Source organism: Schistocerca nitens, chromosome 2 (genome assembly GCF_023898315.1).
Source record: "Schistocerca nitens isolate TAMUIC-IGC-003100 chromosome 2, iqSchNite1.1, whole genome shotgun sequence".
In the NCBI taxonomy this organism is placed as follows: domain Eukaryota; kingdom Metazoa; phylum Arthropoda; class Insecta; order Orthoptera; family Acrididae; genus Schistocerca; species Schistocerca nitens.
The window spans coordinates 492,645,244-492,658,857 of NC_064615.1; the positions used below are offsets into that span (position 1 = coordinate 492,645,244).

The 13,614-nt window shown below is 43.2% G+C and overlaps 1 non-coding gene across 1 annotated transcript; it reads left to right on the top strand.

The window, feature by feature from the left end:
• Nucleotides 1–9,658: 9,658 nt before the first annotated feature.
• Trnay-gua (transfer RNA tyrosine (anticodon GUA)) lies at nucleotides 9,659–9,748 on the top strand. Its single transcript is given in 2 exon segments — nucleotides 9,659–9,695; nucleotides 9,713–9,748. It is a non-coding gene; the product is annotated as a tRNA-Tyr (tRNA).
• Nucleotides 9,749–13,614: the final 3,866 nt, after the last annotated feature.

Genomic DNA, 13,614 nt, shown 5'->3' on the forward strand with positions numbered 1-13,614 from the left:
AACCTTTCTTTTATTTCCATCATTGCTTCCTCTATGTACAGATTGAAGAGTAGGGGCGAAAGGCTACAGCCTTGTCGTACACCCTTCTTAATACGAGCACTTCGTTCTTGATCGTCCACTCTTATTATTCCCTCTTGGTTGTTGTACATATTGTATATGACCCGTCTCTCCCTATAGCTTGCCCCTACTTTTTTCAGAATCTCGAACAGCTTGCACCATTTTATATTGTCGAACGCTTTTTCCAGGTCGACAAATCCTATGAAAGTGTCTTGATTTTTCTTTAGCCTTGCTTCCATTATTAGCCGTAACGTCAGAATTGCCTCTCTCGTCCCTTTACTTTTCCTAAAGCCAAACTGATCGTCACCTAGCGCATTCTCAATTTTCTTTTCCATTCTTCTGTATATTATTCTTGTAAGCAGCTTCGATGCATGAGCTGTTAAGCTGATTGTGCGATAATTCTCGCAATTGTCAGCTCTTGCCGTCTTCGGAATTGTGTGGATGATGCTTTTCCGACAGTCCGATGGTATGTCGCCAGACTCATATATTCTACACACCAACGTGAATAGTCGTTTTGTTGCCACTTCCCCAATGATTTTAGAAATTCTGACGGAATGTTATCTATCCCTTCTGCCTTATTTGACCGTAAGTCCTCCAAAGCTCTTTTAAATTCCGATTCTAATACTGGATCCCCTCTCTCTTCTAAATCGACTCCTGTTTCTTCTTCTATCACATCAGACAAATCTTCACCCTCATAGAGGCTTTCAATGTATTCTTTCCACCTATCTGCTCTCTCCTCTGCATTTAACAGTGGAATTCCCGTTGCACTCTTAATGTTACCACCGTTGCTTTTAATGTCACCAAAGGTTGTTTTGACTTTCCTGTATGCTGAGTCTGTCCTTCCGACAATCATATCTTTTTCGATGTCTTCACATTTTTCCTGCAGCCATTTCGTCTTAGCTTCCCTGCACTTCCTATTTATTTCATTCCTCAGTGACTTGTATTTCTGTATTCCTGATTTTCCCGGAACATGTTTGTACTTCCTCCTTTCATCAATCAACTGAAGTATTTCTTCTGTTACCCATGGTTTCTTCGCAGCTACCTTCTTTGTACCTATGTTTTCCTTCCCAACTTCTGTGATGGCCCTTTTTAGAGATGTCCATTCCTCTTCAACTGTACTGCCTACTGCGCTATTCCTTATTGCTGTATCTATAGCGTTAGAGAACTTCAAACGTATCTCGTCATTCCATAGTACTTCCATATCCCACTTCTTTGCGTATTGATTCTTCCTGACTAATGTCTTGAACTTCAGCCTACTCTTCATCACTACTATATTGTGATCTGAGTCTATATCTGCTCCTGGGTACGCCTTACAATCCAGTATCTGATTTCGGAATCTGTCTGACCATGATGTAATCTAATTGAAATCTTCCCGTATCTCCTGGCCTTTTCCAAGTATACCTCCTCCTCTTGTGATTTTGAACAGGGTATTCGCTATTACTAGCTGAAACTTGTTACAGAACTCAATTAGCCTTTCTCCTCTTTCATTCCTTGTCCCAAGCCCATATTCTCCTGTAACCTTTTCTTCTACTCCTTCCCCTACAACTGCATTCCAGTCGCCCATGACTATTAGATTTTCGTCCCCCTTTACATACTGCATTACCCATTCAATATCCTCATACACTTTCTCTATCTGTTCATCTTCAGCTTGCGACGTCAGCATGTATACCTGAACTATCGTTGTCGGTGTTGGTCTGCTGTCGATTCTGATTAGAACAACCCGGTCACTGAACTGTTCACAGTAACACACCCTCTGCCCTACCTTCCTATTCATAACGAATCCTACACCTGTTATACCATTTTCTGCTACTGTTGATATTACCCGATACTCATCTGACCAGAAATCCTTGTCTTCCTTCCAATTCACTTCACTGACCTCTACTATATCTAGATTGAGCCTTTGCATTTCCCTTTTCAGATTTTCTAGTTTCCCTACCACGTTCAAGCTTCTGACATTCCATGCCCCGACTCGCAGAACGTTATCCTTTCGTAGATTATTCAATCTTTTTCTCATGGTAACCTCCCCCTTGGCGGTCCGTTCCCGGAGATCCGAATGGGGGACTATTCCGGAATCTTTTGCCAATGGAGAGATCATCATGACACTTCTTCAATTACAGGCCACATGTCCTGTGGATACACGTTACGTGTCTTTAATGCAGTGGTTTCCATTGCCTTCTGCATCCTCATGTCGTTGATCATTGCTGATTCTTCCGCCTTTAGGGGCAATTTTCCACCCCTAGGACAAGCGAGTGTCCTGAACCTCTATCCGCTCCTCCGCCCTCTTTGACAAGGCCGTTGGCAGAATGAGGCTGACTTCTTATGCCGGAAGTCTCCGGCCTCCAATGCTGATTATTTATCAAAATTTAGGCAGTGGCGGGGATCGAACCCGGGACCGAAGACGTTTTTGATTATGAATCAAAGACGCTACCCCCCCTTGTTTTTTAATCTCATTTTGTTCACTGTTGTTTGTTGCATCTGTTCGGGGCGGACGTCGTAAGACATCGGTTTAAGTTCGTTGTTGATCGATTAGCTCAGTTTTTTTATTACAGAGGGCTGTTAACCCTCCAACCGAACACGCTGAGCTACCGTGCCGGCTGTCCTAGACCACGGGTACATCCTCACAGATAACTAACGTGTGTGAAAATACTGTGCATTTACCCTCAGTTTAGAAGAAGCGCGGACGTATTGATGGGCTGAGTGCTGCAGACTCCTTGTTAGTTCAGTCAGCAGCATACCTGACTGTGGGGATAAACTGGCGGACTTCCACGGGCAGTGTGATGGATTAAATTTGAGGTCTTATCTCGATTTCACCAGAAAGAAATTGCTTTGGACAGCTGGTAAAAGAACTGCTCAGCACAAAGTATATAGTGCTCCCGAAAAATTTGCATAGTCTCTCAACGGTTAAATACCAATTCAGTATATTTGTTCATGGTAGTCCTTAAGAAAATTACGGAACGGAATCAGTGTGAAACATCCTGCCCAGTCTCGGGTAACATATCCATAGTTATGAGTTAGACATCATGTGACTATCTTTCCTTTATGAAGTAGCAGCGAGTCATGAAGAGCATTTAAAACAGTCTGCTGATCAGTTTCCTATTTATTTCGATGTGTTTTTGTAATGAAACACTGAAGTGTTCACAGAGTTTCTTCAGAATAAAAAGTCTGGTAGTTTTAGAACACCTATGTCGACTTCAACGAACTGTATTTTTTTTTCTTTATTGTGATTTTAAAACCCGTGGAACAGGTAGGCTGGCAGCAGCACAATACGCCGCTCTTCAGCCGAAGAGAGTACAATGATATAAACAGAGAAGATACATCACTGGGAAAAACGGCGGGAAAAAAACAGTAAACACATGAACATAAAAAAACATGAAGCCATTCACACTCGATGACAATCCACACTACGAACTGTTGACACGACGCACAAACACTGAAGAAGACGATGGCACTGGTGAACAATGGAGTGTGACGGTGAACACTGAACACTAAACATGACGGCACACACGAAACACTGATGGCGGTGATCTCCGGCGCGCGAATGTCCACTTAGCGTGTGCGAGTCCGGAGACCTGCCAAGAGGGGAACAGGGGTGGGGTGGGGGAGAGGGGAGAACAAGGATGCCAATGGCTGAGGAGATGGGGGCAGGAGGAGAGGGACAAGGGAGGGGAAGCCCGGGGGAGGAGGGGGGAGAAATGGAGGAGGGAGGGAAAAGGGAGAGAAGGGAGGGAGGGCGCCCAGAGGAGCAAGCACAGGAGGAGGGTGGGAGTATCAAAGTTGGTAGGAGGGGTAGATGGAGCGGAGGAGGGCATCATCAGGGAGGGGGAGCTGGCGGAAGCCACCTTGGGAGAGGGTAAGGAGGGTGGAGAGATGGAGACCGGGTGGGACGTGCGAATACAGGCGCGGCAGCGGGCGGGGGTGGGAGAGGATCGGGGAGACGAGCAGGTGAGGATGATCGAGTTTGCGGGAGGTGTACAGGATCCATATCCTTTCAAGGAAAAGGAGGAGGTGGGGGAAGGGGATGAGATCGTACAGGATCCGCGTGGGGGAGGGGAGACGGATGCGATAGGCGAGGTGGAGAGCATGACGTTCAAGGATTTGGAGGGATTTATAAAAGGTAGGGGGGGCGGAGATCCAAGCCGGATGGTCATAACAAAGGATAGGGCGGATGAGAGATTTATAGGTGTGGAGGATGGTGGAGGGGTCCAGACCCCACGTACGGCCGGAGAGGAGCTTTAGGAGACTGAGTCGGGAGCGTGCCTTGGCTTGGATTGTCTGGAGGTGGGGAGACGAACTGTAATATTCGTTTTATTAATTTAGCGTGTGGCAAAACTGCAGAAATGCGTATCCAATTTAAAACAGAAAAATGAAAGATAAAACAAATGTCAAAAATATAAATAAACTAGAGTAAGATTATAGCAAGTATACAGGGTGGTCCATTGAACGTGACCGGGCCAAATATCTCACGGAATAAGCGTCAAACGAGAAAACTACAAAGAACGAAACTTGTGTAGCTTGAAGGGGGAAACCAGATCGCGCTATGGTTGGCCCGCTAGATGGCGCTCCATAGGTCAAACGGATATCAACTGCGTTTTTTTTAATAGTTACCCCCATTTTTTATTATATATTCGTGTAGTACGTAAAGAAATATGAATGTTTTAGTTGGATCACTTTTTTCGCTTTGTGATAGATGGCGCTGTAATAGTCACAGACATGTGGCTCACAATTTTAGACGAACAGTTGGTAACAGGCAGGTTTTCTAAATTAAAATACATCATGTAGGTACATTTGAACATTTTATTTCGGTTGTTCCAATGTGATACATGTACCTTTGTGAACTTATCATTTCTGAGAACGCATGCTGTTACAGCGTGGTTACCCGGAAATACCACATTATTGCAGTAAATGCTCAAAATGGTGTTCGTCAACCTCAATGCATTTTGCAATACGTGTAACGACATTCCTCTCAACAGCGAGTAGTTTGCCTTCCGTAAAGTTCACACATGCATTGACAATGCGCTGACGCATGTTGTCAGGCGTTGCCGATGGATCGCGATAGCAAATATGCTTCAAGTTTCCCCCACAGAAAGAAATCCGGGGACGTCAGATCCGGTGAACGTGCGGGCCATGTTATGGTGCTTCGACGATCAATATACTTGTCGTGAAATATGCCATTCAATACCGCTTCAACCGCACGCGAGCTATGTGCCGGACATCCATCATGTTGGAAGTGCATCGTCATTCTGTCATGCAGTGAAACATCTTGTAGCAACATCGGTAGAACATTACGTAGGAAATTAGCATACATTGCACAATTTAGATTGCCATCGATAAAATGGGGGCCAATTATCCTTCCTCCCATAATGCCTCACTATACATTAACCCGAAAAGGTCGCTGATGTTCCACTTGTCGCAGCCATCGTGGATTTTCCGTTGCCCAATAGTGCATATTATGCCGGTTTACGTTACCGCTGTTGGTGAATGACACTTCGTCGCTAAATAAAACGTGTGCAAAAAATCTGTCATCGTCCCGTAATTTCTCTTGTGCCCAGTGGCAGAACTGTACACGACGTTCAGAGACGTCGCCATGCAGTTCCTGGTGCATAGAAATATGGCATGGGTGCAATCGATGTTGATGTAGCATTCTGAACACCGACGTTTTTCAGATTCCCGATTCTCGCGCAATTTGTCTGCTACTGATGTGCGGATTAGCCGCGACAGCAGCTAAAATACCTATTTGGGCATCATCATTTGTTGCAGGTCTTGGTTGACATTTCACATATGGCTGAACACTTTCTGTTTCCTTAAATAACATAACTATCCGGCGAACGGTCCGGACACTTGGATGATGTCGTCCAGGACACCGAGCAGCATACATAGCACACGCCCGTTGGGCATTTTGATCACAATAGCCATACATCAACACGATATCGACCTTTTCCGCAATTGGTAAACGGTCCATTTTAACACGGGTAATGTATCACGAAGCAAATTCCGCCGCACTGGCGGAATGTTACGTGATACCACGTACTTACACGTTTGTGACTATTACAGCGTCATCTATCACATAGCGAAAACATTGGTCCAACTAAAATATTCATATTTATTTACTTACTACACGAATATGTAATAAAAAATGGAGCTTCCTATTTAAAAAAACGCAGTAGATATCCGTTTGACCTATTGAGCGCCATATAGCGGGCCAACCATAGCGCCATCTGGTTTCCCCCTTCAACCTACACAAGTTTCGTTTTTTGTAGTTTTTTTCGTTTGACGCTTATTTCGTGAGATATTTGGCCCGATCACGATCAATGGACCATCCTGTATATTTGGAATGGTTACTGATATCACAGTTCCATCAGAGCGCTATATACAGGGAACTTCACGATACAGTCGCGTCTGGAGGGGCCTTTATGAAGTCGGTCGTCCCCTTTCAATTTTCTCGTTGGCCCCCACTAATAACGTGGTGTACTGTTTGCTCAAAATGTTAAAATGTGTATGAATTCCTAAGGGAGCAGACTGCTGAGGTCATCGTTCCCTAGACTTACACACTACTTAAACTAACTTATGCTAGGAACCACACACACTCATACCCGAGGGAGGACTCGCACCTCCGGCGGGAGTGGCCGCACAATCTCTGACATGACACCTCGAATCGTGCGGCCTCTCCGCGCGGGACTGTTTGCTCTACTGCGATACAGTCACATCGTGGGCTCTGTAAAATACTACGTTCATAAATAGTTGCTTTGCAGTCTGCGTGCCTGCTTCTGATGTGGGTCCCGAATTTTTTTTTTTTTTTCTTTTTTTTTGTGCGAAGTATTTTCAGTCAATTTGAGTCTCTAGGCCATGTCTTGAAAACGATGTTCAGTGAGCTGTCCAGCGATCTTCCAAATCGCAAGAGTATATTGGTGGGGTCTGTAGGAACCTCATACATTCTAGATTTAACCCTGATATGTGGAAAGTGAGAAATAATTTTATTGATAGCAACTTTTCTAAGAACAAATTTGTTGCATATCTTACTCCACTCTCAGTACACTACCTGTTGTCGTCTGAGATCAGATGATGCTACCTCTATATATAACAGGAAATGTCCTGACTGAGAGGCTGACTCATCTCCAAGCCCAAACCGCTATGCACATGAACTTGAAAGTGGACAGGGTGTTGATATTATACTGTAGACATCGTCTAAGAAGAGATTGTTCTAAATTCTACCCCTAAGGGATGAAGTAGAAGATGAAAGGGTTTTAGAAAATATGTTGCTATTAAGGAACTTCTGAATCTAGAACTTAGAAAAATACGCGTTTTAGTCTTTTGGGAAATTCAGCCCGTAAGAGGGTGGTGATATAGGGTATAAAAATGTTTGAGAATATTTAGTTGTATTAAAACATTTTAAAGCTGAGTCTTAATTGCTATTTGACTTCTAAAGAGATGTGTTAGGACAAGAAAGTTTCTAAGGAAATGTCACCAGAAGGACGCAAAAGCGATAATAAACAAAAACCTTCGACACCAGGCACCAGAATCGCTTTTAGGTCGAAGAACATTCGGAAAAGACCATGCTTCTATGGCCTTAATTGGCGTGAAACGATTAGATGATGTTGCAGTTTAGGAACAACATAAACATTCGATTAAAGGGAATAAAAAAAAGAAAACGGACAAACCACGCCGTCTTCTCGAGCGAAGTACTGGGTACTAAGCTAGTGTTAGGTAAGAGATGCTACAAAAAGCTTGTGGTAGTTTTCCACAAAAGGCGGCCAACTAGGTACTTCGTCCATCTCGCCAGAGATATCTACAGAAACGAGTAGACGATAACTACCAAAAAACTTGTTCCTATTTGCCATTATTCATTATGTTATCGCAAACTTTTTTTATTTGAGTGTATTCGGGTTACCTACTTAAGATTTCGTTAAATCAGACTGATTTTCACAGTCCACGTCTTCGAGAAGGCACAGTAATTTCTAGAAAGGAAAGTCACCAAAACCTACTTCATTTCAATAGGCGTGTATTTTGCGTGGCTCCAAAAAGTGTGCAAAAATACAGGCTTGTTCGGGATTTGAACCCGGGACCTCTCACATCCTATACGAAAATCACATACTTCTTTTTCCCTTTTTTCCTCCTCTCTTTATTTTGATCTGGGCGGACGTCACATGACACCACTTCCTGTTCAGTCTAGTGAATTTCTCTGTAGTCTCTAAACGTCGAGAGCTCACTTCGATGCAACACTTTTAATTTGACGCGGCAACGTCATGAGAATATTTAACACAAATATGCTGTCGCTAGAAACTTTATTGGCAAGTCGAGTAAAGGCTGTGTAACGCATAACGGCTATTATCCGAGTTCGTTTGCAGATAAAAATTGAAAAAAAAAAAATTTCAGGACAGTCCTTGTTTTAAATATAAACAAAAGGCATTCTGTAGGAGTCATGTCTATACACCAACGTGCTCACATTACGAGAAAGTAGAAGACAGAGGTTTAAGGCTGTATTACAGAAGCTGATCAGTAGTAGCAAATTCCTCTGCTGTATAATGAAAGGAGATATTAATGCGAAATAGTATGGAAACTAAATAATGGTTCTTGGGTTAACTTTGGATATGACACTACACACGTATGTTGCTAGAAAAATTATGTTTGTTCCTATCTTATAGAAGAAGAAACCAAGCGACTACGCTTTACTACACGATATATCGACTCGGTACCTTCCATCGTTAGGATGCCCATTAAAACTATTAGTGCTTAATTGAAGACATAAAGTCTATAAATGAGTCCGCAGTCATTTTTGGCACTTTATTTTCACAAGTCCGTCTTGATCACACATATTTCTTACACTTTACTACCGCTTTCGGCATACTGCCATCCTCAGATGATTAAAATACTCTGATGTAAATCATCGTCAAGTTAAACATGTGAGTACATTTTAATCGTCTGAGGATGGCAGTATGCCGAAACCGGTAATAAAGTGTAAGAAATCTGCGTGATCAAGACGGACTTGTGAAAATAAAGCTGTTAGCTCGGCAACGAGCTGCGAACGTTTATGCCAGCTCTGGACCGGTTGTCAAGTGTCGTTTGAGGAACCACTGTAACTAAACTGAGCAGCGACACCGTGAGGACGTTCCACTGACAGCGAGACGATCGTTTTTCTGACGCGATACGTTTGCAGATATGTCGCGCGGTTTATGCAAAAAGTTGTATCGCTGCTTGCGTTATATTCGCCGACTATTTATTTTATCTCATCCAAACAGAATAAGTTAACTGTAATTCTTTTATCGTACCCTAAGTGCGAAAATATGCAAATGGAACACGTGGCTATTACCTACATATTGGGTGGCGGAAGAGTTACACTTTCCTACTGAATACAACTACTGCTTATTTGCTACTCGTCAGTAGACGTGGCCACCCGAGCGAAATCTCGGCCCGTCTGCGGAGCCAGCACGCAGAAACAGCAGCAGTCGTGAAGGTCGCTAAGACGAACCTGAGCAGTGCAAGCGCTTTAGCGCTGCTGAATTAATCCCCACTCCTATAAAACACATTACACCAGCTGCCAGTCAGCCGATGCAGTAGCAATCCGGTTCCTCCAGTTTGGGCCACGAGTGCGCCCAACTCTTACACTCCTTCGGTAGCTCAGTTGGTAGAGCGGTGGACTGTAGTGGTCATTCTGGCAGATATCCATAGGTCGCTGGTTCAAATCCGGCCCGAAGGAATATTTTAAACCTCTCTGTGTGCAAGTATTTCCGTCGCGTTACCTATAAAGGGTATTAAATGCGAAAACTGTCCGATGCTCGATCTGGCGCTGATGATACTGAAATGAGGCCTAGGTTGATACGCTGAAGAAAAAGAGGAAAAATTTCAGTTTGGGTCCAAGAATCGAAAATATAGCACAGAAGAGGTTTGAAACACCTCTTAGAAATGTGAGGAGTAATGTGAAACGAACTTGCATACATTCATAGAACATGTGGCTCTAGAGGAACAGTTTGTTTTACTCGTAGAAGAGGGGATATGGAATAAGGAGTTCGAAATTCTACGGAATGAAGTTAAAGTGCAGATACGGACGGGTAATTTACAATACCTTTAACATCAAAGTGGAAAATCAGGAAACACTGTGATGTGTTACGGCAGCTATAAAGCGCAGTTACAGGTTACGGCCACCGTTGTTAAAGTTTTATGTTGAAATAACAAAGAAGGGAAAGAGAGAAAATATCAGAAGTAAAAAAAGTTGAGGCGTAAAAAAATAGCAATGCTGAGATTCGTAGACGAAGTCAATAAAGCTTAGAAGTAATAATGTATGAAATTGGTAGGCCACTAACCAGTAGTGCACAATTTATTAAGAATTTTTTTAAAAAAAGAATGAAAAGTGGAAAAAAGTAAAAGAGCAACATGCAAAAATAACAATTTTTTAAGATACAGTAGCAGAAGACTAGAAAGAGCACTCCTAGCTAGTAAACAGAACTACAGAAGAAGTAAATTAAAGGACGATATAAGCAGACTTGCGTACGCTCCACAAACTTCAAATGTAAACATCGAATTTAGCAAGAAGCTTCTGAAAATGTACACCTGGAGCACAACTTTTTTGAAGTGCTCGTGTACCACGGAGACCCTCCAAGGATTTTAATCGTGATGCTACAACAGAGGGTAAAAAATAAGTGGCCGGTAAAATACGAATAATGAGGTGCTCTAAAAAATAGGCGGAGAAGGAAATCTAAGAAAAACTCCTTACCAGAAGAAGGGAAAAGTAGTGGAGCTTTTTCAATATTTAGGACTAGTTAACTTCGCCGTGGGAGAACTACTAAGGGGAGGGGCCCGTGGGTAGTGTGCGTGGGAGGGGGAGAGCGTAAGGCTTGTATAGTGTTAGAAAAATTGTGTTAGCAGTCACAAATTAGAACATGGAAAACGTTACCCAGGATTTTTGATTACAGGATGTGGAGGGATGGACAAATTAGCCCGAAACAGAAAGAGAGAAGTAGCATGAATTAGTCGGAAGATTGGTGTAAAAAAAAAAGATAAACATCCCTTTCTGTGCTGCAAAATGACTCTCTATCGATAAGCAGTACGGCTGTAGTTATTTGCATACCTGGACAACTGCAAAGGGCGGGTTTTATTGTAACTTTGCCATGTGGAGTTATGGATTCGTATTGATTTCGTTGTTAGGCGAATCAAGGCACATGTGCTACTAAACTGTTGCGAAAAAATTTAATTATGGAATAATCTTCGTTTCTGTTTTGTGCAAGAGCAGTAGGTGAAAGATCAGTTATTCCACAGCTTCTAGAGTGTCCTGAAACTGGACTTAAGTTGTAATCAAGACCACGTTTCTAATTACAACGGAAAGCAAGAAAAAAGCCAGGAAGGGACATCTCGTCGCCCGAGAGGTTGTTACAGACGAATCGCAATCTTGGAAAGGACACTCATAGGACACTGCGAAAATAGAGAAAGAACTGTCTCGGCATCAGCCTTAACGGATTCAGACAAACCAGATATTCTGTATCTGGATGACCGCACAAGGACTTGAACAGAGCAGTTACCCAATGTAAGTCCAGTACCTCAGCCCCTGCGAAAACGAGTACGACCGGACAGCAAACTGATATGTGTTTTTGTTGAGTGATGGCACGACAACTTATGAACTGACAAAAGCCCTCTGAAACACATTAGGATTGAGTCTTTTGCAAGTTGAGTAAATTGTTAATACCCTGGCTTCAGTCCAGACCATTTCGTATGGTATTGCGATGTCTTGTTTGTAGCACACAAGTCGTACAGATCAGAACCTGTTATCTATACACAGATGGTTTTAGTATCAGTATTTTTTGTAGATTGAGTTACGAAAGACTAACGAAGAGAAAACAAAGGAAAGGAGGGATACATATCAGAATTCGAAAAGGAAACACTCTGTTCAGATTACATAAAGAAGTTGTTGTAGTGTATGTCCGCAGCCTGTATGAATTTTTCAGCTAGCAGAAATAAAACTTTTATAGTCACAAGCAGAAAATGACATCACTCGAACATAATAGATCTTCGAATTTTAAGGAGTAACTTTAAAGAAAAAGCGTTCCTGGTTCTCCAGCTCGTTAATGTTTCAAGGCGACCGGTATGTTCCAGACTGGAGTTAGTTTTGGCTCTGAGCACTATGGGACTCAACTACTGAGGTCATTAGTCCCCTAGAACTTGGAACTAGTTAAACCTAACCAACCTAAGGACATCACATACATCCATGCCCGAGGTAGGATTCGAACCTGCGACCGTAGCAGTCGCGCGGTTCCGGACTGAGCGCCTAGAACCGCTAGACCACCGCGGCCGGCGGAGTTAGTTTTGTTACGTTGTTGATCTCCATACGGACATGGTCGTAACAGATTCTAAAATTCTCTACAAGCGGTATTAGCGACGATCCCCAAGTGAGGCTCCAGGAAGCGTCACATTCTGCTTCTGTGCATGTGCAGACTTGTCCACGTGTGCACAGTAGCAAACATAAGCAGAGAGTAGAATTATCTGAGCAATAACTGTTCAGGAACTGTGGCCAAAGTTCCAATGAGTACTCCACAAAGCTCTACAAATGTATTTACGTAGGAGGATAATTAAAGATGATAGAGATCAAGAACAATGATAAAAAACAGTGCCAACTGAAACAATAGGAACACAGCAAAGGACATATTCGCAGAGAGGCAAGGTAGATATTAAGCGAAACGCTCTAGGTTACCCGAAGGTCAATGCATGGTAATGCCTTCAACTAGTGAAACACAGCACGCTGTTAGCGGCAGAAAAATCAGTGTCCAGACACTTGTAGACGAAACGGGAACCGACATAGAAACTGCAAGACAAAATCGTAAACATTGAATTCTGTCTTTAAATCATGAATGAATTTTCAAGCTGTAGCGGAGTGTGCACTCGTATGAAACACTAACATTAGAACAAGTGTGCCGAACCGTACTCCAACCCAGACCATTTGCCGATTGAGTTCTTCAGGGCGTAACTCAGGAAACGCACTCACAGTTTCACCGCCGCTAGTTCAAATGGCTCTGGTTCAAATGGCTCTGAGCACTATGGGACTTAACTGCTAAGGTCATCAGTCCCCTAGAACTTAGAACTACTTAAACCTAACTAACCTAAGGACATCACACACATCCATGCCCGAGGCAGGATTCGAACCTGCGACCGTAGCGGCCGCGCGGTTCCAGACTGTAGCGCCTTTAACCGCTTGGTCACCACGGCCGGCCGCTAGTTCTTCTGTACTTCTATCCAGTATTTGGAAGTCTTTACTAGAGGTACTGAAAAACAGCTTTGATCACTGAAACTTGGCAGATTTGAAGGTTTTTATGTAATTACATCTAACTACTACAGTTAAGAGACTGATGCTCGTAATAGCTGTGACGAAACCTCAAGGGTTTTGACTCAGTAAGTGCTCGGCGTCGGCGTCCAGTAACTTGAGTACTTCGTGCCTATCTGCTTACTTGCCGGCGTAGGCTGTGTGCCAACAGATTTACTGCAAACTGTAGCATCTGCAAGCACCTTAAACTCCGACTACGCAGCATTTGCGGCAATCACTGCGCACAGTGGCAGCTTCGCTGCTCTGCTCTCACTGTT